Source organism: Microtus oregoni, unplaced genomic scaffold (genome assembly GCF_018167655.1).
Source record: "Microtus oregoni isolate MIOR12 unplaced genomic scaffold, Mior012 000003F_ref0000135, whole genome shotgun sequence".
In the NCBI taxonomy this organism is placed as follows: Eukaryota; Metazoa; Chordata; class Mammalia; order Rodentia; family Cricetidae; genus Microtus; species Microtus oregoni.
In genome coordinates, this window is record NW_024543062.1 from 24,045,967 (window position 1) to 24,068,939 (window position 22,973).

The following is a 22,973-nucleotide window of genomic DNA, read 5'->3' on the forward strand; positions in this document are numbered from 1 at the left end:
TTCCTGCAGGATGAGGGTTTGAGAATCCAAACATAAGGCCTCACTGAAGCACCAGAGTGTCAGGGAGTCCAGGAGTCTTAGACCCCAGAGGCAGAGCTGTGATCGCGTAGCCCCGCCCCTTCTGGGAAACAGAAACTAGCTGTGGATATAAGGTGCAGCTGGCTCCAGAGGCAGTGCCACAGTCAGCAAACACAGCTGGCCTGAGGATGACCCAGAAACTGAGCAACACCTCTGCCAGAGAGCTGGACAAATTCATAGAGGACCACCTCCTTCCTGACAAAACCTTCCGAACTGAGGTCAGAGCAGCCATCAACACCATATGTGCTTTTCTGAAGGACAGATGCTTCCAAGGTACTGCCCATCCTATGAGGGTCTCCAAAGTGGTGAAGGTGAGTCCCCCTCAGCCTGAGCTGACCCGGGTGGGGAGGGAGTGGACCCTCAGGAGCCAGGCTGCAGCCCTGGGTGGGAGTGGGTTACCTACCTCTCTGTGTCCCAGTGTTCTCATGTGCACCCCAGATGTGGCACAGGGTAGAGAGCAGAACAGAGGCCCCATGTGCTGGATGACTGGACTGAGGGAGCCTCATTGTCCATGTTTCCCACCTGCCAAATGGGACCCCATGACAACAGTACCTAACCCATAGTCACTGTCCTGGCTACTGAAATGTCATTTTGTAATGTCAGCTCAGCTCTGTGGGGTGTACACGTGTGTTAGTGAGTGTGCCCTACATTTAATTTAGGTAGGTATTGTGAAATGGTGGGAGGTTGGACCTTTGCAGGCCAAGGGGCGACATGGCAGGTGAGAGACAGACACACCATTCCGAAGACAGGGCTTCCACGGGGAGTTTTACTGGAGGAAGGGAAGGGAGAGAGAGAAGAGAGGAAGCACAGAGTGACCTTGTGGGAAGAGAGAAAAAAGTAGAGAGAAAGAGAGAGCAGTACAGAGGGATGCAAAGAGAAAGATGAAGAGGAAGGAAAGGTACAAGTAGGCAGAGTTCTGCCTCTTAAAGGAACCGGGTACTGCCTGGGTGACACTCTGTCGGGTATCCAGGGTGCAGGGACCATATGTGTCTGGATGCTAACGTTCCTCCCCTTTATTTATTAAAAGGTTGAGGAATTAGGTGTGACAGGTTAGGGAAGTGAGGGCACGAATTCTCGAGACTGCTTCCTGCTGGTTCTTGGGGTGTCAACCGTATGTGGGGAACCTGAGAAAGCTGGAGTGCTGGCCATGTCCTGGGGTAGCTGGTGGTTTCACTGCTGTCCAGGATCTATGGAACTGTCTGTGTCTCTTGGACCTGGCAACATGATGGCAGAGCAGAGGACAAGGTTAAGTTTAGGGATTTTTTTTTTCTTGGATTCTGGTCATTGAGAGAGGGGAGTGTCAAGACCAGGGACAGCTGGGGAGGCACAGGCTGTCCATTGGCAGTACTTATCTGGAGTGCGTCTGACCTGTCTGAGGTGAATCCAAGTCAAATTCCTGGAACTTACAAGAATTCTTTGAGTTTGCAAAGACATATAAGTTTTAGACACATCAGAATTATTTTCTGCATATAATCGGTATTGGAATTTAAATCGTAGAAACAGCAGCACACTCACCAGAAGTGATGTTGGTTGAAAGCATTAATGCTCAGAAAACTGAGACAGATGTTTTTAGCACAACGAAAAGGACCTTTTAAATCTATAGTTAGGAAACTACCAAAGGGAAGTCAACATCCTGAGCTTGTGGCTATGATAATATAGTGGCATAGGCCAGTGGTTAGTACTCTGCCCGAGCTAGGTTAATAGCTTATCAGAATTGTATTGATTACAGTTAAGACTATGAGCTTGTGGAGTCTTAGTAGCATAATGAGAGAGAGAGAGAGAGAGAGAGAGAGAGAGAGAGAGAGAAATCTGGAACGTGCGTCCTTCATTTAAGTGTCTCAAATCACTTTCTTTGTCAGCTCTTAAGCCTTTTTCCTCAGAACTTTATTGATGTGGGATTCCCCTCTGTATGCTATAAATATGTTTTATTACCATTGGTTAATAAGGAAGCTGCTTTGGCCTATGGCAGGGCAGAATAGAGCCAGGTGGGAAATATGGACAAAGATATATAGAGAGTAGGCTGAGTAAAGAGACGCCATGTAGCTTAGCTGCTGAAGGAGACAGACGCCTGCCCCGGAAACTTACCAGTAAACCACGAACCTCGTGATAAAATACAAAATAATAGGAATGGGTTAAATTAAGATGTAAGAGTTTGTTAATAAGAAGCCTGAGATAATAGGCTGAACAGGGTTTTGTTTGTTTGTTTGTTTTGTTTTGTTTTTTTATTTTTCGAGACAGGATTTCTCTGTAGCTTTGGAGCCTGTCCTGGAACTAGCTCTTGTAGACCAGGCTGGCCTCGAACTCACAGAGATCAGCCCGGCTCTGCCTCCCAAGTGCTGGGATTAAAGGCGTGTGCCACTACTGCCCGGTCTGAGCAGTGTTTTAATTAGTACAGTTTCTGTGTGCATATATGGTCTGGGCGGCAGGGAAACAAACTAGCAGACTCCGCTTACACTTTATAACTTACATTTACACACCTTAATAACCTGCATGTGCCCACCTTAAAACACCTTCTTAGGCCCTAAAACATTGTGAGATCCTCATATCTTAAGTTTTTCTATCTTTGCAGAAGTGGCTCTTAAAGCACCTGTTCCTTCCCCGTCATCATGGCATCTCCCTAACACCCAGGAGAAATCTGTCTTGTGAGTTTCTCTTTCTGAGTCTGGGAGCAAGGTGAACGGTGTCTAGACTTAGCATTAGCTCCAGGAGAGTGAGGCCTGGGACCTGAATTTTTACACAGAGCACTGAGAAGGCGGCTGAAGCCTTGGTTGCTGCTGTAAAAGCGGCAGAGTCGTCCAACAGCGTCAGGTCCTGAGAGGAATAAATTTTACCTGAATTAATGATTAGAAATGGCAGAGACTTATTGCTTGGCTACCTAGGCAGTCACCACAGGATCCCCCGTGGCTGCAGAGGTTTCAGGGCAGCATCCATCTTCTGGCTGGAAGAGTCAGGCCTGCAAGGCCCCAGAAGACCCCACAGGCTTCTGTGGAGTAAGGCTCCTCAGGGGAGCAGCCAACCCTTGTTCTAGGCGACCTGAGGCAATCTATTCTCCAGGGACCTGCTGATCACAGTCTGAAGAGGGTTTTGCAGCAGTTGAGGTGAAAGGCATTTTTTTCCCTCAGTGGCTAGCGCTGCCACTTATGAAGCAAGTTCCAGGTGGAGGTTCTTCTGTGCAGAACCCTCTTCTTTGGAGGGAATGGGGGTGCCAGGAGCTGGCCTGTCCTTCTTTATGACAAACCTTTCAGTTAAACTTTTTAAATGCAGTATTCTGCAGACCTCTGAGTATTTGAGGACTTCTGTCTATTGGGTTGATCTGAGTAGTTATTTGTTAGAAGCTTAACACTAAAAACTGACAATAGTGAAGGTCACACAGTAGGAGAGGGAATAATCTTCTACGTTTAGTTTACGCTTGATTTAATTTAATTTTGCTTTGTTAGGTCTCCCTTGTAAACAGCTCACAGGAAGGACGGGGTGGTATATATCTCTAAGTTAGCTTTTGTTAGTCTGAGATAGATCTTTATAACCTTAAATTTTTTATCATTATATAGAATATATTTTAAAGTAGAGTTGAATCACATATGCAGTATGCTGTAGCAGATCTAACCATATATTTTTATCATCATCTAAAAGTACATGCTAATTTAAAGTACTTGAGAGTTTTTTCTTAGTCTAGAAGGAGATACCATGAACAGGGTTCACTGGGATTGTTTAGAGCATTTTCTTAGACAATAGCTACATATATACACACACAGAGTTAAAGCTAGCTTCCATGTACACATATAGGGTTAAGTCTAAATTATAAACACACACATATTAAACAGGGTTTGAGAAAAATAGTAAAGGAGAACAGTATTGAGCAAGACAAAGACTGACTCTCTGTCTCTCTCTCTCTCTCTCACACACACACACACACACACACACACACACACACACACACACACACTCAGAGCCATATTAAAATCTAGACTCCAGAGATAAACACTGCTTTCTGTCATCCTGATTCTGGCTTCTCTCTCCTACCATGAGGACATCCAGAACCATCTATTTTCCTACATAGATCCTGATTTCACGCTCGGGACTGACTAGTATTCTACTGCGCATGTGCCAGCTTTCTCTGCTCAACTATCTCCCTGGGTGGTGGACCCCTAGGCTGCTGCGGGCCTGGACTGTTGGCCTTGGCTCTGCCTGTCGCCTGTCATTCTCTTTGTTGTCCTTCAGGGCGGCTCCTCGGGAAAAGGCACAGCTCTCAAGGGCAGGTCAGACGCCGACCTGGTGGTGTTCCTTAACAATCTCTCCAGCTTCGAAGAGCAGTTAAAGAAACGCGGAGATTTCATCCGGGAAATTCGGGAACAGCTGTATGCATTGCAGCGTGAGGGATGTATTAGAGTGAAGTTTAAGGTTCAGAGGTCATGTTTGCCCAACCCCAGGGCACTCGGCTTCACACTGAGCTCCCCCTGACTTCAACAGAAGGTGCAGTTTGATGTTCTGCCAGCCTATGATGTCCTGGGTAAGGCACTCGGAGCCTCAGCGCCCCCTTCCATCCTCTCTCTCATTTTTCGTGTGTGTGTGTGTGTGTGTGTGTGTGTGTGTGTGTGTCCGCGCGCGCATGTGTGGGGATGTCCACACGTGTGTAGATCTATGCACATGTTTGCAGGTGTATGTAAAGACCAGAGGCCACTCTTGGATGTCGGTTACTTGGGAGCCTGATTTGTTGAGAGTCTGACCAGGGATTTGCTGGCCCACCTTGGTGGCTCTGGCAGTATGCAGCTGGGCTCAGTGGGGTGTGAGCTCTGATGGAGCTGCACCCCCAACCTCGGGCAACCCGGAGCCTCGGCATGTTAATTAGGTACAGCACAGGGTGGGGGAGGGGTGGCTGGTATGTAGTTGGTGTCTGTAGGAGAGGACTCAGGCTGTAAACAAATATATTCAGATATATTCACTCAGGCTTCCTCCACTCCCTACGAGACAGCCAAGTTTGTCTGTCTTGTTTTAAGAGAGGTTAAACCTTGACCTGGAACTGGCTAGTGTGTGTGTGTGTGTGTGTGTGTGTGTGTGTGTGTGTGTGTGTGTGTACCCCAAAATTACAAATTGTCCAACTCTACCTAAAGCCAATCAGGAACACCCGTGAAAGCACAGTGGGGGTTTGGGAAGCGTAGAGAAAGGTTGAGGCTTTACATTTGGGGACACAGCTCCCCCTGTTGACCACTGTGTGAACTGCTGTTATTAACTTAGAGACAAGGTCATTGCCCTTGACTTAGGAGAGCCATAGAAACAGCACAGAATCTCAGGCAACAGAGAATGAGAGACCCGTCTGGGAGTAAGAGCAGGGCAGCACGCGGTGGAAAACCGCAGGAGGCTTGGATACCTACCGAAAGGAAGGGGTGCAGAGGGGGTGACCCTGAAAGAACTGGGAGGTGATTCTTCAGAAGGCTGACTTGGCCATGGACATCCCCAGCCTCAGCAGCTTTCCAGTAGGGAAGTGGGGCCACCACAGCAGGACCGCCTTGGAAATGACAGTGAGTGACAGCCCCAGAAAGGACCTCACTCACAACTCTACCCAAAATGACTTAGTCGATGCCCCATTGCGTGGTGGACCTTGAAGCTGAAACTCTCCTGGGTCACTGAGTGACAGGCATGTCCCAGTATCACAGAGTGATTTTGCTATGTGCCAGCATCAAAGCCTGATGGTAAGGTCTGCCACAACCGTGGCCACACACGTGCACACGCCTGAGACACAGCCTGCTGCCTGTCTAGTCTACACATATGTGCACACGCCTGAGACACAGCCTGCTGCCTGTCTAGTCTACTCAGATGTGCACACGCCTGAGACACAGCCTGCTGACTGTCTAGTCTACACAGATGTGCACACACCTGAGACACAGCCTGCTGCCTGTCTAGTCTACTCAGATGTGCACACGCCTGAGACACAGCCTGCTGCCTGTCTAGTCTACACACATGTGCACACGCCTAAGACACAGCCTGCTGCCTGTCTAGTCTACTTAGATGTGCACACGCCTAAGACACAGCCTGCTGCCTGTCTAGTCTACTCAGATGTGCACACGCCTGAGACACAGCCTGCTGCCTGTCTAGTCTACACACATGTGCACACGCCTAAGACACAGCCTGCTGCCTGTCTAGTCTACACACATGTGCACACGCCTAAGACACAGCCTGCTGCCTGTCTAGTCTACACACATGTGCACACGCCTAAGACACAGCCTGCTGCCTGTCTAGTCTACACACATGTGCACACGCCTAAGACACAGCCTGCTGCCTGTCTAATCTACTCAGATGTGCACACACCTGAGACACAGCCTGCTGCCTGTCTAGTCTACACACATGTGCACACGCCTAAGACACAGCCTGCTGCCTGTCTAGTCTACTCAGATGTGCACACGCCTGAGACACAGCCTGCTGCCTGTCTAGTCTACTCAGATGTGCACATGCACCTACACACAGTCACACAGCCATATGTGTTCCCTAGCCTGCTGCCTAACCACTCTACAAGCTCAGGAAACAACACACAGACCCTACTCCTCTTAGGACCTGGGCAAACAAAACCACATGATATTCATTTAGGTACGACAGAAAGTCATCCAGTGAAAATGCACAGCTGTTGGTGAGACAGCTCAGTGGATAAAGGCAATTGCTACACAAGCATGAAGACCTGAGTTCAAATCCTCAACACTCACCTAAACAGAAAGGACCACAACTGACCTCTAACCAAGGACTTACATGGCCAGAGACAGGAGAATCTCTGTGGTCTGCTGGTCTTCTCAAAGGGAGACACCTTATGTCTTCCTATGAACTCTTAACATAAGTGTATACTTTCTCCCAAACACACACAAACGATATATATACACCAGACAAAAATAGGACAGAGACACTGTAAGCCGGTCCATGATATAAAATATATCAAAGTGCTCCACAGTAAACCACGACACAAGCAGGAGTACACACACATGACATGCACCGTGCAGAAGATGCTGGACTCCAGGGCACGGTTGGCCATTATTAGATGACCGTGCGGGAGTGTACACACATGACATGCACCGTGCAGAAGATGCTGGACTCCAGGGCACGGTTGGCCATTCTTAGATGACCGTGCGACTCTCTTGATTGTGGCCTCAGTGTGCTGTTTCCTCCCACCACTGTCTCCAGGACCAGTTTGTAGTAGGGAGCTGTGGGCCTGCTTTTCATCCCGCCCGGCTCCTGCACGCCTAGCTTTATACTCTGAAATAATTACACGGAAACTGTATTCTCTTAAACACTGCTTGGCCCATTATATCTAGCCTCTTCTCGGCTAACTCTCGCACCTGGACTAGCCCATTTCTAATAATGTGTGTAGCACCCCAAGGTGCACTTACTGGGAAGATTCTAGCCTACGTCCATCCTGGGTCGGAGCTTCGCGTCTGCCCGGGAGAGGGGAGCATGGCCTCTGAGCTCACTTCCTCTTCCTCCCAGCATTCTGTTCTGTTTAATCCTCCCACCTATGTTTTAACCTATGAGGGCCAAGCAGTTTCTTTATTATAATTAACCAATGACCTTCCTCCATCACCAGTTGGTGTCAGGAACTTTCCAGGGCCACATGATGTATGCAGTCCTGAGGTGAGGGATGACACATGGATGTATGGGGAGTGATGCTGGCTAAAACTCTGGTCGCTTCACTGAACCCCATAACCTGTGAACTTGTCACCCCACAAAAGAGCCAGGAATGCCAGAGAAAGGCTGGAGAATTAGCTGAGTAAGGCCTCCTTTACAGGTCATGTCAGCACTGACAGGAAACCTGTCCCCCGAATCTACAGAAGCCTCATCATTGAGTGCACCTTCCTGAGGAAGGAAGGCGAGTTCTCCACCTGCTTCACCGAGCTCCAGAGAAACATCCTGAAGGATCGGCCACCCAAGCTGAAGAGTCTCATCCGCCTGGTCAAGCACTGGTACCAACTGGTATGGCATCTGGTCCAGCCACTGTGGGCCACATCTTACAGGGCAGAGAATGGAGGGGGTGATGCAGAGAAAGAAAGATGAGGAGCAAGGAGGGAGGGAAGCAGTAGTGGGAAGGGAAAGAGAGTTGAGAGGGGAAGGGGAAGTCAGGGAGGAGATGCTGTAGGAGAAGGAGGGAGGGAGGGAGGGAGGAACTAGGAGGAAGGAGGGAAGGAGGGAGGACCTGGGAGGAAGGAGGGCTTCCCATGTTGTTAGGAATGATTTCTTCTAGTCCAGTTTCCATTCAGCTAACTCACTCTTCAGCTGCATCTAATTCATTGTTCACGAGTCATTGTGAACTCTGGATTTTTCTTTTTTTCTTGCATTAGAGACAGGGTCTCACTAGGAAGCTATTGATGTCCTGGAACTCACTATGCAGACCAGGCTGGCCTTGAACCCACAGTTCTGCTTCCTCTGCCTCCTACTGCTGGGATAAAAGATACACACCCTCACACACCCTCACACCAAACCTGATTTATGGATTTCTAGTGTCTTTTTAATGCAGGGTACTTACAGTGACTTAGATTTTCCTGATGTGTCAAGCTATGCTTTCTTTACATTCCCATCCTGCAATGTTTCTGGAGTTTTTATATGTGTGTGAGATAGATCTGGTGCGGTATATGTATACCTACTCTTGGGAGCACCTGTCTATGGGTGTGCATGTGTGCACATAAGCATGTGGAGACCAGAGAGCGATGCCAGGTCCTCAGTCACTCTCCACCTTTTATATCCAGACAGGGTCTCACACTTGAGCCCACAGTGTGCTGAATCAACACTTCTGGATCATCATATAGTCCCGGGGACCCCCATTTCCATCCACTTAGGCTGGGATGAGGAGTGGGTTTCCTCACAAGCCTGACAGTCATGTGTTTGCTGGGATCTGAGCTCTGGTCCTCACCCTTGCAAGGAGAGGGTGGCACTTTACCCACGGGCCCTCTCCCTAGCCTTTCCCCAGTTATTTCAGAATCTGTGATAAAACCATCAATGGTGAGCACCATTACTATCCCTCCCCTACCCTCACTCCCTGGCTGTCAATCATAGTGTCATGATTCCTCCTGTGTCTGCTGGTAAATGCTCAGTCTCTGTGCATCACACGGTCTCCATCTCAACTACACAGCCCTTGGCTATAGCATGGTAGTGCACATAGACCGAATCTACAAGGACGGGTATGACTGTGTGTCAGTAAGCCTGTGATGACATCAGGTGGCAGCAGAACTGACCCCGTGAGAAGTGGTCCCCATACAGCTGACAGGCCTGTTCTTCTCACTGTCTTTCTCTTCTCAGTGTAAGAAGTGGAAGAAGCCGAAGAAGCGGAAGAAGCGGAAGAAGCTGCTGCCCCCACAGTATGCCCTGGAGCTGCTCACAGTCTACGCCTGGGAACGTGGGAGTGGAGACACTGAGTTCAACACAGCCCAGGGCTTCCGGACAGTCTTGGAACTGGTCACCAAGTACAGGCAGCTTCGAATCTACTGGACAAAGTATTATGACTTTCAAGACCAATACATCTCCAACTAACTGCTCAGTCAGCTCAGAAGAACCAGGTAGACCATTCCCTCATGACTCAGCTCCTCACCAGGGGCTCCAGTCTATAGCAGTGGAAATGGGGAGGTGGGAGCTCCGTGTCAATGGAGCATCTCCTGTCCTGTCACTGTGCTGGGCACTATCCTGCTGTCACCTGATTGACATGAGGACCTGTAGCCCTAAGAGGCAGGGGTGGGTTCTCCTGTCTGCAGATGAGGAAACCAAGGCTCTGACCTTGTCCAGACCCAAACAGCAGAGAGGGGAGCGCATGGAGTGGGAACTGAGGTGTTCCAGCTGTAACAGTATGGTAAGGGCTGCGAGGCACAGAACAGTGCTGGACTAATGAACAGTAAACAATGCAGTCGACTTGTTACAGCCTTGATCCTGTGTTGTGTTCTACCCTCACACCTCATCCTTTGAGATGGGCTGGTTCAACTCTCTCCATTTCACAGACCAGAGAGGCTGAGGGACCTGACCCAGGACACACAGCTACTAAAGGGTAGAGGATTGGAACACAGCCCTTCCAAGTCATGTCCAGGGATCTCTCCAGGCTTTCTCTATGCTCTGGGACAGGAACTCAGGACAAACTGTCAATAGCTGAGCTCTGCTGGGCTCCTCCCTGTCCATGTGCAATGTCATCTGTGGCACTGGTCAGCTGGTCAGCTCCCTCTCTGAATGTTGCTCTGCAGGCCTGTGATCCTGGACCCGGCTGACCCAACAGGGAACGTGGCTGGTTCCAACTCAGAGGGCTGGCGGCGGCTGGCAGAAGAGGCTGCAGCCTGGCTACAATACCCATGCTTTAAAAACTGGGATGGTTCCCTAGTGAGATCCTGGAATGTGTCGGTGAGAAATTATCATCGTCTTGTCCCCTTGCACACACATCGGGTCACACCATCTATTTCAAGAATATTCAGACAAAGATGCCCAGGCTTATAGGTTTTCCTGCCACACTGATTGCTGTACAGTTATTCTCAGAGGTTGTCACATCACCCCTGCAGAGTTCCTGTCACTCGGCCTCCTAAGGAATGACGGCCTCTCCTCTGTCTGCTTTGTTTTCAGGCTCCGTCCTGCACTCTTTATTATACACTGGGTCCTCACACATGCTCTGTCCAGTGTTCTTTATCATACAGTAGCTCACTGGATCTGCACACACACTTGTCCTGTGTTCTTTATCATACAGTATCTCTCTGGATCTGCACACACGCTCGTCCTGTGTTCTTTATCATACAGTATCTCACTGGATCTGCACACACGCTTGTCCTGTGTTCTTTATCATACAGTAGCTCACTGGATCTGCACACACACTTTGTCCTGTGTTCTGTATCATACAGTATCTCACTGGATCCTCACTAGGGCTCTACAGGGTGTACTTAATAACATCCTTGTCTTTCTGGTTGAACAAGAAGGCTCAGGGCTGAGGATATGGTTTAGTCAATAAACACTTGTCATATTAGCAAGGGTAAGGAGCTTAATATCATCCCCAGAATCATGTAGGTGAGCCAGACATTGCACTTGCCATTCCAGTGCACGGACAACAAGATCCCTGCCCTGGCTGGTGAGGGCGCATAGTCTCCTTGGTGAATTTCAGTCCAGTGCAACCCAAATGCCAAGGTGGACAACAGTTGAGGGCTATAGTGTTCTCTGTTGATTGCGCACACACAAATACATATACACACAAACATATATACACATGCAAATGCACATGCATACAGAAACACACACACACACACACACACACACACACACACACACACACACACTTGGCCACTAGGATAAGAAAGCTGATGCCACTGGCTCAGAAATGTTCAGCTAAGGAGAGGAGGGGCTGGGATTCCTGTGAACTTTGAAGCCAGTGCTCAGGTCCTTGAAGCAGCCCGTCTTTCCTGTTTCATCATCATGTGGCCAATGGGACTCAGCAGGGCTGTGTCTCAGCCAAAGAGACAGAGAGGCATTTGTACGTGGACCTTTTCTCTCATTGGACAGGGAACTTTCTGATGCTAGGGAAGAGATGAGGTCATGCGTGAACTCAGGATGGAGCTTAGCATGGGTGCATGGATGTGGGAAGCAAACCTCAGGTGGTCAGGAAGGTAAGGAGAAGGGACTCAGGAGGGAGACAACTGTGCCTGCTGTGGCCTTAAGGACTATCTCACAGTAGACTGTGGTTTGGCCCTGTCTCTCATTTGGCAGATCTGTTACTGAATGAGCGGAACTCAGGTAGGGCTATGTACACCTTCAACTGGCTAAGACCCCTGCCCATCCCCAAAAGTCCTGATGGCCATCTTCCCAACATGGGAATGCACTGTCCCTTCTTCTGAGAGGCTCCAGGTGGCCAGGCATGATGCCCACCCCCAGGGCTCATTTTCATCTGCTTCCAAGCAGCAGTGCGGGCTCATGACATGACTGTGTGTTTTCTGTTACAGACAGAAGTTCCTGTTCCTACAATAACAGGTTAGCTATTTTTCTTTGTTGTTTTTGTTTGTTTTGATGTGGGCTTTAGCTATGTAGACCAGGCTGGCCTGGAGCTCACAATCCTCCTGCCTCAGAGCTGGAAAGACTGCAGTGTAGGCCTGATGTACTCTGCCTTTCTTCTTCCCCAGGTGAACGAGAATGGGGCATTCATCTCCTGTGAGCACAGCAACATCTGCCCGGAAGGCTCCAGAGTCAGGGGATATGCAGGCCTTTACCAGAGAGGGCAGGATACTGCCCATGGCCCCAGGGAGGGAATGTCCAACTTGGGGTCAGACTCCAGGCTTCTGATCCCTGCCTGTCGACTCTTCCATCCTGTCCAATCACAGACAGCCTTCCTCATAGCCTGCTTCATCCACCTTAACCTCTGACAGTGTTCTCTCGGGGACATGAGATTCAGAAGGGGAGGGGAGAACTCAAGTTTGACTTCTGTCTGTGCACCTGTTCTGTCCAATGTCTCATCAACAACAATAAACCACAGCAGATGCCATGAGGGTTTGTGAGATGAGCCAGAGAAGTACCTCTCTCTCTCTCTCTCTCTCTCTCTCTCTCTCTCTCTCTCTCTCTCTCTCTCTGTCTTCATGGTTAAGTTAGGTGCATTTATTGAGCACACACTACATGGTCCAGGAGTCCAGGCACTGAGCACTCATCAGTGGACAGAGCAGAACCAATCCACAACAGCTATGATGCCGCATAGTTTGGTTCCTTCCAGGTTTCTTACATCTAAACTCAGGACAGTGTCCCTGGTTCCTTCTGTCCATGTCCCCAAGACAAGACTCAAGACCTGCCCCATCTGACTCAGAAGCTGTTCTGCAGCTGCACATGGCCACGGGGACCTGGGAGTGTGAGCAGTGCACATGAAGATGCATGGTGGCTGCAACATGCAGGCTGGGGTTTGAAGAGGTGCATGACAAAAATGGACTGATTTTGTGACACTGGAGGTCACAAAAACAGACACATGGTTGTCTGGGGTGATGATGAACTTCTGATGCACTGAGTTAAATCACAGTGGGTGTCTGCTTCCTTTTTCTCTTTCTGAGACAAGACCGCATTATGTGGCCTAGTCTGACCTGGAACTCATAGGCATCCTCCTGCCTGAGTCTCCTGAGCTCTGGAATCACACACACACACACACACACCCTCCACACAGAGACCTAATGGTTCCATAGTCCAGTGTTGTGAAGCAGCCGCTCATTTGTCAGATCCAAAGACAACCATGTGTGCTCAACTCTTGCACCCTGCTTCCTTAAGAGTTCAGGGCATTGCACAGGGCACCTGCTCCCAAAGACTGCTCCTGTCCCCAGTGCCCACTCTCTTAATAACTGTGTGTGTGTGTGTGTGTGTGTGTGTGTGTGTGTGTGTCCTTCCAGTCCTCATTCATTCAGTTCTTGCTCTAATAGCCCTGAGAACCAGGAGCCCCAGTGTCCCGGAGTGTGAGAAGATGCATGTCCCCTAGACCTCGGAACAAATCACACTCTGCATTGTGCTCTATCTGAGCCCCTGGTGACCCTGGTGATGCTGGTCTACTATTCCAGTCTTGCCTCTTCTGAAACACCCCCAGATACACAGAGAAGGTTTTAACAACCAAGGCTCAGGGGTCCCTCATATATCCTGCCAACCTGAGGGGACCCATCATGTACCTCACACTATAAAGCAAATATACATGTGATATATAATGACGGCATCCCATGTCTCTATGATGGAATGACCCCTGGTGTGGACCTTCAGTGCCTTCCCAATGATAAAAACCACGGAGGCTAACAGCAGGCTACAGGAATGAGTGATGAGCTACCTTACAGAGGAGCCATAAGGTGGCTGGGTCAGGTTTCCATGACAACAGGGAGACTGAAGATCATCTCTCAGATGGAGTAAGATGACCACAACTGACACTTTCATACCACTGTGTCTGACAGCCATGTTGAGCAGTGTCATGCTTGCTCCAGACTGGACCTGCCCAAGAGCCCTTTGGCCCTAAGCACAGTGCTCATCCATGCTCTTCCTGTGGGTGCCATCTTGGTTCTGACTTAGCATGCATCCTGGCCAGGGGAATGGCAAGGCTTGATGACAGACACTTTGGGTTTTCAAGCTCAGTATTCAACTTTAATCTTTTGCCCGAGGTCCAGGAGTTCCCTCCTCTCCAGGGACCACCCACTGAGTAAGGAGTGTATGTCCATTGGAGGAAGCATGGCTCTGTCCACCATTTGACCACAGGGTCAGTTCCCCAGGAAGCTACTTCATCTACACTCAGTGGGCTCAACTCTGAAGTTCAATTCATGTCAGGAACTGGGGTGTGGGGAGGAAGCTGCTGTGACAGTCACTGCCTTCACCCTCTAGCTATCTCTTGTGGTTCCTTCTAATGGCCCATGATGGCTCATCTTCATGACCAACTTCACCAACCTTAGACCCTCTGTGGAAACACTTCTGGGCATGTCGAGGGCATTTATAGAAATGTCTTCTCACTGCTTCCTTCACTGAGCAACACTCATAGCCTGCTGTCAGCGCTCCTCCCCATCTGTGGAGTTTCCTCTGGATTCACATGGCCTGAACAATGTTTGAGAAGACCAACTATCAGAATGGTGAAGTGGCTTCTGACCAGGAGACCTAGATAACTGGGAAGAAGGGCTCTTGTGCAGAGGGAATTGGGAAAGCTGGATTTCCATTGATAGGAATAAATCCCCACCCTCACCTTGGGCATGTATAAAGACCATCCAAAATGGAAGCAGAAATCCTTAGAAAACAGAATATCTTAGCCATGATGACCCCAGCTGTTTTCTTGGCTCTGACATCAAAACCACAGACAACTCAGGATGATTATTTTATGACAGGCCTCATGCATACTGCCACTGAGCCACACCCAAAGTCTCTCAATGGAACACTCCAGACAAGTCCTTCCCAGCTGAGCCACAACCCTGCTGCCTTTCTGCTCTCACATGAGGAAGCCATTCCTTCATGGAGACATGTCTCCCATGGACTTGCTTTAGCGTGGAATACATGATGAGTGATATGATATGTGCCCTCAGATTGGTAGGAGATATAGGAGACCCCTGAGCATTGCTGATTCAAACCTTTGTGTATCTGGGGGTGTTTCAGAAGGGGCAAGACTGGAATCATAGGCAGCATCATCTGATTGTGACCATTTCTTGGTTCTTACATTTCTTCCATCTTGGAATAAAGAAGTATTTAGCTTGTGTTTTTAATGTTATAGGAGCCCACAGTTGAGAGGCTTGTCTTTATAAGTGTTGAAATTAAAAATAATAAAAACACTTTGGGACTTTTAAAGCTATGTTGTGGTTTTTGTTTTTTGGGGTTTTTTTGTTTGTTTGTTTGTTTTGTTTTTTTTGATTTTCGAGACAGGGTTTCTCTGTAGCTTTTGGTTCCTGTCCTGGAACTAGCTCTTGTAGACCAGGCTGGCCTTGAACTCACAGAGATCTGCCTCCCTCTGCCTCCTGAGTGCTGGGATTAAAGGCGTGCGCCACCACCGCCCGGCTGCTATGCTGTGTTTTATGATGTGATATTGACTTGAGATCTTAGGAATAAGAAAGAAAGAAAAAGTTATGGTTTAATAGTAATGTGTTTGAGTATCAAATTGAGAGGAGCTTGTTTGTGAAGATTAGTTTTTGTCAATTAGATATCAGATAGGGTCATCTACTAGGAGGGAACCTTAATCAAGAAAAGGACTCTATCATACTTGGTACGTTGGTCGTTGTGGGTATGTCATCGATTAGTGATTGATGTGGTTAGTGCCGTGCCCGGGCAGGAGGCCATGGGTTGTATAAGGAGCAAGCTCAGGGACCATGGAGAGCAAGCCAGTGAGCAGAATTCCTCCATGGTCTCTGCTTCAGGTACTGACCGTTCTTCCCTCAGTGAAGGACTGTCACTGGGATATGTAACCTAATAAGACATTTTCTTCCCAGGAGAGGTTTGGTCATGTGATAAGGATATCCTGTCAAAAGAAAGCAAACTGGAACACCCTTTCTATTCTCTGACTGTATTCAGTGGCTGTATAGATGGGACTCACAGTGGATGGACCAGACGCCATACCAGCTGGTACCAGTGCTTGACCAGACGGATGAGACTCTTCAGCTTGGGTGGTCGATCCATCAGGAAGTTATGCTGGAGCTCTGTGAAGCAGGTGGAAAACTTGCCCTACAGCCCCCAGGAGCTGCACTTCCTGATGAAATTGGTGTGAATATCAGGGTCAGGCCTGTGATTGTTTCTGACATGACCTGTAAAGGAAACTTCACTCCGTTAACCCTCCTCCCTTCTCTGGATTTCCTTGATCTATCTAAGGAGTGACAAGCTCCCAAGTTGTGGGGTTCAGGAAACAGGGCAGAGTTTTACCACAGCAAGCATCACTCCCCACACATCCGTGGGATCCATCACACCTTAGGACTGCATACACCTTGTGGCCCTGGAAAGTCCCTGCCAACACTGGTCCTAGTGTAGTTCCTTCTTCACAGGCCTGGAGACAGTGGTGGGAGGGAACCGCTCACTGTGTTCACACACAAAAGAGCTGGACTACCTTGGAATAATGGCCAACCACATTCTGTGTGCCCGGTGTCTTCTGCACGGGGCTGGCCATGTGTGCTGGTGTCAGATTCACTGTGGATCAGCCTGCTGTATTTATATATCTTGTAGATCACACTTCCAGTGTCTCTGCCCTGTTTTGTGTGTGTATGATGCTGTGAGTTTGTCAGGAGGTACATACATGTGTGCAGAGCCCAGAGGAGGACATAAGCCTCTCTTGTTAATTTTCAAACCCAGGACAAACTGGGATGTCTATTTAACATACCAAAGTGAACCTAGCAGCCAGGATCTCCCAGCATCCTTCAGTCCCTACCTGTTACAGTTCCTCCTGCTTGGCATACCCACCCCCACCCTGAACTTTCCAGCCCAGAGGCCTAGGCTGTTCTTCTTTATATAATTCAAACATTTTGATTATCCATCCCTTTAATATTTTTGTCCTCATGGCTGCTGCACCTGGTCCCATCTCTCCCCTCTCCTTTTCTTCCCCCTCTCCCCACATTGCCTAGCTCAGTCTGAACATGTCTACTCTGGACTCTCCCAGATATCCCTGTCTTTGCCTATGTTCTGCCTTTTATCCACAATCAACTTTCTCCTCCACAGTACCTAGGAGCAATCAAGTCCTGCTCTTTCTTTGTTTCTGTCTAAATTCATCTCTTCACTGTTTGTCATCTTTATCCCTTTGAGGAAGGGTCTCTCTGTGAACATGGAACTTGAAGGGTATCCTTCAGGTCCACAGAGATTCTCCTGTCTCTCCCCCACGTATGGCCCGGGTTAGAGATCAACGTGTGGTACTTTCTGATTGTGTTGTTGTTGGGATTTGAACTCAGGTCCTCACGCTTATGCAGCAAGTGCCCTCATCCATTGAGCTGTCTCCCCAGGCACTGTGCATTTTCAGTGCATGATTTGATTTTCTAATGGCTAACTTAATATTATGTGATTTTTGTTTGTGTAGGTCCTGAGTGTGTGTGTGTGTGTGTGTGTGTGTGTGTGTGTGTGTGTGTGTGATGAACTTGTAGAGTGGATGGGCAGCAGGTTGTGTCTCAGGTGTGTGCACATGTGTGTAGACTAGACAGGCAGCAGGCTGTGTCTCAGGTGTGTGCACATCTGTGTAGACTAGACAGGCAGCAGGCTGTGTCTCAGGTGTGTGCACATGTGTGTAGACTAGACAGGCAGCAGGCTGTGTCTTATGCGTGTGCACATCTGTGTAGACTAGACAGGCAGCAGGCTGTGTCTTAGGTGTGTGCACATCTGAGTAGACTAGACAGGCAGCAGGCTGTGTCTTAGGTGTGTGCACGTGTGTTGCTGTGACTGCAGCAGGCCATAACGTCAAGGTTTGGTGCTGACACAGGGTACAACCACCTGCTGATGGAGTTGGGGACATGCGCAGTGACACAGGAGAGTCTCTCCCTCGTGTGTTTATGTTCAGTTTCTGGGCCCAATACAGTAGGATGTTGGCTAAGTCCTCACGGGTAAGGTTGTGGCAGGGTCCTCTGTTGTATTGTCCCCTACACTGCCGTTTCCAAGGGAGCTCTTCTGTGGTGGCCCTGATGTGAGATTTCCCCTGTGTATTCTGTGAATACCATTGGTTAATAAAGAAGCTGTCTTGGGCCTGTGCAGGGAATAGAGGAAGGCGGGGAAAATGAAATTCCATGCTGGGAGAAAGAAAGATGGAGTTTAGAGAGAAGCCATGTAGCCCCTGCTGAAGACAGACACCAGACAGAACTTTATCTGGTAAGCCACAGCCTCATGGCGACACACAGATTAATGGAGATGGGTTAAATTAAGATGTAAGAGTTAGCCAATAAGAAGCTAGAGCTAATGGGCCAAGCAGTGATTTAAAGAAAATGGTTTCTGTGTGATTATTTTGAAACTCTGGGAAGCTGGGAAACAAACAAGTGGTCTCCTACTACAGTGGCCCTACTTCTCTACTCCAACTCAAGCTGAGCAAGTCCATGACCAAGACAGGCTTCTGGGGAGCTGTCTTCCCAGCTCATTTCTGGGTCACCCCCTCTAAGTCCCCTCCATTCTGCAGGGATCTAAGCCCCTTGCAGCTTCCCACAGCATGCTGCCCTGCTCCTACTCCCAGGCTGGCCTCTCATTCCCTGCTGCCTGAGACTGTTATTTCCATGGCTCTCCTAAACCAGGGTGAGTGGTTATGTCTGTAAGTTAATAGTAGCAGTTCACGCAGTGGCCATCAGGGGGAGCTGTGTCTCCCAAAACATAAAGCCTCCACCATTCTCTAAGTCTCACTGTGCATGGCTGGTGTGCAGCTGTGTGGCGAGTTCCTTGCATGTGACTTGCTTTGGCCTTTCTTTTGTGACCTTGTTGAATTGTTTACTGGCTCTGAAAATGTTCTGTCAATTCCTCCAATTTTTTCACCACATATTGATTGGTCATTATGGTGGTTTGATAGAAAATGGCACCCACAGGGTGTGGCACTATTAGGAGGTGTGGCTTTGTTGGAATAGGTGTGGCCTTGTTGAATTGTGTTTCAGTGTGGAGGTGGGCTTTGAGGACTTTGTTGCTAAAGCTACACAAGTGTGTGACACAAAGTTGCTATGTCTCCTGCTTATCAAGATGTGGAACTCTCAGCTCCTTCTCCAGCACCATGTCTGCCTGCATGCTGCCATTGCCACCCACCATGATAATGGGCCAAACTTCTGAAGTGCAAGCCAGCTCCAAATAAACGCTTTCTTCTATGAGTGTTGCTCATGGTGTCTCTTCACAGCAACAGCAACCCTGCTAAGACAGTGAAGGACAAGTTCACTAGTTCACTTTGCCTGTGTGTAGGGAGGACAGCTAGACCACTGCTGTCAGTCAATTCTGGCTACTGTGCCTCTCTGTCCTGTGTGCTGGACAGTCCTCCATTGTTCCACAGGGAAGCCTGTCTCCAACTTCAGCCCAAGTGGGCGTTCCCTCAGCCTGGCTAGTGCATCCTTGGGTAACTAAGTTCTGAGAAACATTGGACACACCAGCTCTGTGACAAGATGATATGTACATCTCACTTCTTTTTGATGAGACCTCAACTAGCCTGATGTATATATCCCAGTTTTAGGTCTAGTTTATTTGTCTTTCTTTAGAGGTTTCTGTATTTATTTATGTATATGAGTGCTGTGTCTACCTGTAGGTCTGCAGTACAGGAGAGGGCCTCAGATGCCCTTACAGACGGCTGTGAGCCACCATGTGGTCCTGGGAATTGAACTCAGGACCTCTGGAAGAGCAGCCAGTGCTCTTCATCAGTGAGTTATTTCTCCAGCTCTTATTTGTCTTTCTTTAGAAACAACACAACACAAGATGTCCCTGGTGTGCACTGCTTTTGCAGAGGACTAGAGCCCATTTCCCAGCTGGTGGTTCACAGCTGCCTGAACTCCAGTTCCAGGTGAGTCCAACATCCTCTTCAGAACTCTGAGGACATATGTAAATATGCATGTATATAGACATGTATTCTTGTCTGAGGGCATATGTATATATGTATATATATAGACATGTATTCTTGTCTGAGGATATATATATATATGTATGTATATAGACATATATTCTTGTCTGAGGGCATATGTATATATGTATGTATATAGACAGGTATTCTTGTCTGAGAACATATGTATAAATGTATGTATATAGACATGTATTCTTTTTTTTTTTTTTTTTTTTTTTTTTGGTTTTTCGAGACAGGGTTTCTCTGTGGCTTTGGAGCCTGTCCTGGAACTAGCTCTGTAGACCAGGCTGGTCTCGAACTCACAGAGATCCGCCTACCTCTGCCTCCCGAGTGCTGGGATTAAAGGCGTGCGCCACCATCGCCCGGCCTAGACATGTATTCTTGTCTGAGGATATATATATATATATATATATATATATATATATATATATTATATATACACATGTATTCTTGTCTGAGGGCATATGTATATATGTATGTATATAGACATGTATTCTTGTCTGAGGACATATGTATATATGTATGTATATAGACATGTATTCTTGTCTGAGGGCATATGTATATATGTATGTATATAGACATGTATTCTTGTCTGAGGACATCCACACATGCAGACACATGAACACTCACATAATTAAAAATAAACCTCTCTTTTGGATGTGAGTTTTGAGACAGGGTTTCTCTATTTATCCCCAGCTATACCGGAACTCTCTCTTTCTCTCTGTCTCTTATTTTATTTATTTATTTATTTGTTTGTTTGTTTGTTTGTTTTTCGAGACAGGGTTTCTCTGTGGCTTGGAGCCTGTCCTTGAACTAGATTTTGTAGACCAGGCTGGCCTTGAACTCACAGACATACCCTTTCCTCTTCCTCCCAAGTGTTGTGATTAAAGGCATGAGCCACCACTGCCTGGCTCCTGGAACTGTCTTTGTAGACCAGGCTGGGCTCAAACTTAGAGAGATCCAGCTGCTACGCTAGGAATAAAGGTGTGCACAACCACTGCTCAGTTGGAAATAAATCTTTAAAGTACATTTTAGTATACATTTTCAAACATGGTGTAGTTATTATCTAATTAAAGAATTTCTATCACTTAGGAAGAAATCTACCAATTCCCATAACCCTGACACCACTTTAACCAACCTCTGAGAACAAATAACATTTTTCTGTGTATCCATGCCTCCATCTATACATCCATCCTTCAGTGTGTCCATCCCTCATCTATACATCCATCCATCAGTGTGTCCATCCTTCCATCTATACATCCACCAGTGTGTCCATCCTTCCATCTATACATCCATCCATCAGTGTGTCCATCCTTCATCTATACATACATCCATCAGTGTGTCCATTCCTCATCTATACATACATACATCCATCACTGTGTCCATCCTTCCATCTATACATCCATCCATCAGTGTGTCCATCCTTCATCTATACATACATCCATCAGTGTGTCCATCCCTCATCTATACATCCATCCATCAGTGTGTCCATCCTTCATCTATACATACATCCATCAGTGTGTCCATCCTTCATCTATACATCCATCCATCAGTGTGTCCATTCCTCATCTATACATCCATCCATCAGTGTGTCCATCCTTCATCTATACATCCATCCATCAGTGTGTCCATTCCTCATCTATACATCCATCCATCAGTGTGTCCATCCTTCCATCTATACATCCATCCATCAGTGTGTCCATTCCTCATCTATACATACATCCATCAGTGTGTCCATTCCTCATCTATACATACATCCATCAGTGTGTCCATCCTTCCATCTATACATCCATCCATCAGTGTGTCCATTCCTCATCTATACATACATCCATCAGTGTGTCCATCCTTCCATCTATACATCCATCCATCAGTGTGTCCATTCCTCATCTATACATACATCTTTCAGTGTGTCCATCCTTCCATCTATACATCCATCCATCAGTGTGTCCATCCTTCCATTTATACATCCATCCACCAGTGTGTCCATCCCTCATCTATACATACATCTGTCAGTGTGTCCATCCTTCCATCTATACATTCATCCATCAGTGTGTCCATCCCTCCATCTATACATCCACCAGTGTGTCATTCCATCCATCTATACATACATCTGTCAGTGTGTCCATCTTTCAATCTCTACTTACATTCATGCGTTCATGGACTTTCCAAAGACTATGTAGATATTTAACATTTTGGGGACAGGGTCTTGATATATAGCCCAGACTAGCTTCAAACTTGAAGTCCTCCTGCCTCGGCTGTCTTTGTACTAACATTTCTGGTATGTACTTCCACACCCAGCCAGTATAGAGTTTTTTCTACCTACCATAATATATTAAGATTCATTTCTGTACCTTATTGTTTCTCTTTTTTATCCAAAAAAGTGTTTTTTGTGTAGCCTTGGCTGTACTAGAACTAGCACTGTAGACCAAGCAGGCCTTGAACTCACAGAGATTCACTTTCCTCTGCTCCTGGAGGGCTGGGATTAAAGATGTGCATCACCACTGTTTGTAAATGCTGGGCATTTTTACAGTTTTATTTTGTATGTGTGTGCATGGTATGGATGCACAGGTAACATGGCACACGTGTCCAGGTCAGGGAACAATGTATAGGAGTCAGTTCTTGCCTTCTACCTTGTGGGTTCTGGGGATTGAGCTCATGCCCTCTGGGCTGGTAGAAAGCTCCTTTCCCCACTTTACCCACAGAGCCTTCTCACAGGCCGTGGGTTTAGTTTTTGGTTGTTTTTGGGAGTCTTTTTTTTTTCGGTTCTTCAAGGCAGGGTTTCTCTGTAGCTATGGATCCTGTCCTGGAACTAGCTTTTGTAGACCAGGCTGGCCTCGAACTCACAGAGATTCACCTGCCTCTGCCTCCTGAGTGCTGGGATTAAAGGCGTTCGCCACCACCACCCGGTGGTTTTCAGAGTCTTTCTGTGTAGTCCTGGCTGGCCTGTGTAGACCAGGCTGCC

At 47.8% G+C, this 22,973-nt stretch overlaps 1 pseudogene; it reads left to right on the top strand.

Annotated features, from left to right (window-relative positions):
* Window positions 1-206: 206 nt before the first annotated feature.
* LOC121445936 lies at window positions 207-12,531 on the top strand (annotated as a pseudogene).
* Window positions 12,532-22,973: the final 10,442 nt, after the last annotated feature.